This window comes from Heterocephalus glaber, unplaced genomic scaffold (genome assembly GCF_053883595.1).
Source record: "Heterocephalus glaber isolate CG9 unplaced genomic scaffold, H.glaber_assembly_v1.0 deba00001497, whole genome shotgun sequence".
Lineage (NCBI taxonomy): Eukaryota > Metazoa > Chordata > Mammalia > Rodentia > Bathyergidae > Heterocephalus > Heterocephalus glaber.
Window position 1 is genome coordinate 29,001,426 of NW_028258320.1, and position 4,789 is coordinate 29,006,214.

At 46.5% G+C, this 4,789-nt stretch overlaps 1 long non-coding RNA gene across 1 annotated transcript; it reads left to right on the forward strand.

Annotated features, from left to right (window-relative positions):
* Positions 1-1,905: 1,905 nt before the first annotated feature.
* On the forward strand, positions 1,906-4,556 carry LOC110344607 (uncharacterized). The gene is made up of 3 exons (XR_002387271.2): positions 1,906-2,256; positions 3,336-3,405; positions 3,584-4,556. It is a non-coding gene; the product is annotated as an uncharacterized LOC110344607 (long non-coding RNA).
* The last annotated feature ends 233 nt before the right edge of the window (positions 4,557-4,789 follow it).

The following is a 4,789-nucleotide window of genomic DNA, read 5'->3' on the forward strand; positions in this document are numbered from 1 at the left end:
TCAGCCTTCAAAGGCAGAGTTATGAGCAGAATTGCTTATGGAAGCTTCAACCTTCACCTATCCTGCGAGAAATGATTTAAACTGGAGTCAGAGGGTGACATTTGGGGACTGATATAAGCAATGATCAAGTGTCTTTTGCATTCTTCATGTGGTCTTTCTTTACCTGTGCTCAAAGGAGTTGGCTAGAACAAAGTGGGCCAGGCATGAGGAAGAACACACAGGGAAGCTTCTCTGTCACTTTGGGGAGCCATTTGGCCTCTTGGCTCTCCATTTTCTTAGTAAAGTGAAAGTAACCAGTGGGATTAACACTTCCTGGGTCTGGCAGTAGATTGCTTGGATGTATGTGCTTCATTGGGAAATGTGCTGTGAGTTGTTTACAAATTCCATTTCAAATCATGAGATTTGGGAAATAATTTTGTTTTTAGAGTGAATTCAAGGCTGTCCCTATAATATTGCCCCTCTCATTTCCTTGATTAAGGTATATTTTCAAGAGTCAAAGATTTGGAGAGGTGTATTTGTTTCCTAGTGAAAACATAACAGAGTACCATAAATTGAGTGGTGTAAAATAGCAGAGCTCTATTCTCTCACAGTTCTGGAGGCTAGGAATCCAAAATTGAGGGGTTAGCAGGTATGAGGTCTTGGCACAGCCATGCCCCTCTGAAGGAAGCCTCTGTGCTGTGCTTGGCAAATCATAAATCCCAAGGAATAATTACCTCACCAGCAAGCCAGCACCTGCTGAGGCGCTTGACAGTGATTCAATGGGAGGATTTGTTTTTATGAAGGCATGGATGCCTCCTGAAGAGTCAATAAAACTTTCTAGGCAATTGAAGACATATCTCCTCTGACTTCCACATTGGTTTTGGGGAATCCTTCATTTGCCTGTTGGAGCCTAAATATCAGAGAGCTGATGGGTAGTCCTTACTCAAATGTCCAGGTAACCAGGATGTTCCCCTTTTTAGAGTATTTCCGTTAGGATCCACTCCAATGCTGAAACCTCTCACTTTGAATAGTCATTGTTCTGAATTTCATACCTAATATGGTAGGATTTTCTTCTGTTTGTGCTTAGAGGACATAGTGAACTACATTTCAGACTCTAAGAAATTTGGAGGAAGTCACTGAATTTTATTTAAAATGCTCAGCAAAATTCAATACAGACTTCACCATGAGGGCTGCCTAAGATACCAGCTTCAGATAAGGAGGTGCGGGGCCAGGTCGGGGCCAGGCCTGCTGGATTCCTGCCTGCATGGCCGCTGAGGATTCACTGGCAGGACCTGGAGCTCCGAGGTTGTAAGCCGTCTTCTCTTTCTCTGATCTTTTCTGGAGACTTTGCCGCTGGCTGCTGCCTGACCCAACCGCTGGCTGAGGGTTGGGAGTTTTCTGCGGACTCATCCCCACAGAAAGATGCTTGTTTTGCCCCTGGCTGGCCACTGTCCCTCCAGTGCAGCCCGTCGGCCAGCGGCAACTCAGATCACCAGCAGCCTGTAATACAGCAGCAACCAGGTAAGCGCCAGCAACAAGTTCATGCTGTCCAGGGTCCAGATCTCCGGCTCCCCTGTGTCAAGCCGATGCGAAGACACCCTGTGCGGGCCTCGCTGCGCCCTCACCGTGCCCCACGCAAGCACTTGCTGCCGCCCTGCGCCCCCTGTGTCTCGCATATCTCATGAAATACCAGCCGTGTCCATGCTGATGCCCATCGTCCCGTCCAACAATGCCTTGGCCAGAACCTGGCAGGTGGGATCCCTGACATCCATGAAGACGTCGGTTTGATCTGAGCCAAGCTGCTAGGCAAAGTGGGCGCCCCCCGCCCTCGCACGAGATGAGTGGTTTGCCGTTGATCCGCGCGAGGCTCTGAGGTGCAATGCTCTGCGGCAGCTGTTGCTGTAGAAAATTAGACAATGTCTTTCATAGGGGCAAGAAAAAAGGGAAGGTTACTGCAGGTTTTAACCTTAGGATCCGTGTCTTTGAAGAACAAGGCTCACTAAATATGGGATGGTGAACATGAGATTCCTATTTTGGCAGTGCCAGGTCATGACTGCTGGGGCCTGGTCAGAGAGGAGGTGGACAGGTGGGACCCACTCGGATGGCCCTGCCCGTAGAGTCTCAGGCATGCAGCAGGGCTGGGACCTGATAGCAGTCCCCCAGGTTAACCCCTGGGAGCAAGTCAGCTGGAAGCCCACCTATGGCTTGGAAAGCAAAGCCCGAGACGTTGGCACCATAGCACCCTCTGTATCTCCCTATTAAGTACTAGATAAGTGGGTAAGTGGCCTCCAAATGTATTCCGAGAGCTCTGGGACCTTGGGCTACCTTCACTCCTACCTTCAACCACCTTCAGGCTTGTCTTCTAGATTGGACTTAAGCATAGGATAGCTTTTGAAGAAAGCCTTTCAGGATAAAAATTTTTTAAAAAGTTTTCTAAATTGTGGTTTCAGGTTGTAAGGACTTTAGGTGCCTTCAGCAACCTCCCACTAGCCTTTGAGGAAGGTGCCCTGAGTCTCCTCTCTAAGATACACGCTAACATAGCAGGCTTGATGGTGGTCTTCAGGGTTTCATGTTATTAGCTCTGGGGGGGAAGGTTGGACCTGGTTCCGTCATCTCTGTCATCCTTGATCCTTGTGACCTGAGACCTTTCAAAAGTTCAGTTCCTTTACCAGTCAAAGCAGTGGTAGTCTTTGTTTCACAAGGCTGCATGGATTAAATGATCACTAACAGTGGGCCTGGCCTATGGCACTTGCTTAAAGGGCATCTCTTGCTAGGAATGAGACTCTTTGCTCTGCTACTTCTGAGTTAGGACACTCACTCTCACAGCAATGTTCTTCCCCCTATGCATGCCAACCTTTATTGTTTGCAAAGTGTTCTTTTAAGAAATCATCCAGTGAGAGGTAGAAAATGGTTAAGATCCTTTCAAACCCCATTTCAGTGATGGCTAGACTTTACAGCCTTTCAGAATTTCTACTGTGTATTGAGAGACTGAGCCTGACCACCAGTGCCTTGGTCTGGCTAACCACTGGGATCCACAGGGGCTCTGGCTCAAGGGGCATTGTGTTGGCCTCAGCAGTAGCCCCTGGTATTGGAGATTGTTCAGACTCCTCAGGTACCCAGGGATGCAGCTCAGGACCAGCTATTCTAATCCAGAAGTCAGCAGGGAAATAAGATACGCTATAAACAAAAGCACAGTGGCTCTGGCAGATGCAGAGCTGTGGATGCAGAGCCCAGTGGAGGCTGAAAGCCCTTGCTTTTCAAACATATCCATTTCCACAGAGGGAGTGCCCAGAGACATGATTTGGAGAGGGAAGGATGAGAAATCACTGCTCTAGATTGATCTTCTTGTTTTACAGATGAAAAATAGACCCAGAGAATATTGGTGTGGCAGAGCTTTCCAAAGCAGCTTTTCTGGCAGAAATCCAGGTAGACAATTTTTTTGAAAGCACTTTTAAAGAGAAATTTATTTGGGTGTACATTAAATTTTTGGGGGGAGGATATATACTTAAAAATATGGTAGCATGACGTTAACTTTTTTGGGTGTGTGCTGGGAGCACTGCACTGTAGATCATTATGGCCAGGCCTAACTCTTCTCCTCCCGCAGGTGAGGCAGGGCCCCGCATGGAACATGGAATGAAGAACATGCCTTGTTTGCTCCCTCTCACAGATGAGGCAGGGCCCAGCAGGAGGAGAACAGGTGACAAGAGGGTGGTGGAGCAAGGCCTGGTCAAGAAGAGGACTGTCTTCCTTCCCTCCCATTCTCCAGAAAACTATCAAGCATGGGGTCCTGTGGGCCTTAGCTACTCTCTTGGCTCCAGTTACAGACAAGGTCCTTTTACCTCACCCTACACTTCCCTTATCTCTACCAATATAAATAAACATGCTGCATTTGCCTGGGGTCTTCTTCTCCCATCAGGAGTTAGAGCCCCAGCTGGCCCCCCACCTTTGTTTCTCTTTGTTCTTTTGTAACTTTCTTTCTTTACCTTTTCTCAATCTCCCACCGTCATTTCACTAGTGGACCCTTCAGCCACACAGGCCATGGCAGGTGGACAGTCCTGTGAGTCTTGATACACATCTAGTTTTATGTAGTCCACATCACAGAACCCAGAGCAGTTCCGACACCCTGAAATTCTCCCACATACTTTGTAGTCAGGCCTTCATCACACCCAGCCCCTGGCAAATACTGATCTCTTCTCTGCTTCTGTGAATTTGCTTTCTCCATGGTGTTATGTAAACTTCATGATGCATAGTGTGACCTCATAAGACTGACACTTTCTCTGGGCAAAATGTCTTTGAGATTTATCCATGTTGCTGCTTTTTGCTGGTTTGTTTGCATCCACCTGACAAAGGATATTTGGATTCTAGTTTTGTTGACTGTAATAAAGCTGCTATAAACTTTAATGTGAAAAAGCTGCTCTAAATGTAAGAGTCATATTAAAACAAAGGTAATGTATACTCCTTGAAACTTATTGTTTCCTAGGGGCCAGGGATTTAGCTCAGTGGTTCTGGTGCCTGCCTTGTAAGCACAAGGACTGGAGTTCAATCTCCGGTACCAAAAAAAAAAAAAAAAAAAGAAACTTATAGTTGACTACATTTTACTTGTATCTGTGCTTTTGAATTTATTTCCATTTATTGTGATAGAAATCCTACATTTAGCTGTGTGTCACTGAGTATCTCTTCCTCAACTGTAACTATAGACACAATGAAATGAAATCATGGTGGGAATATTTATGCAATGGAAATTGGCAAGTACTATACATGAGGCCCTACTCCCTTCTCCTAAAGTCAGTTGTTAAGACATTTCTCAATG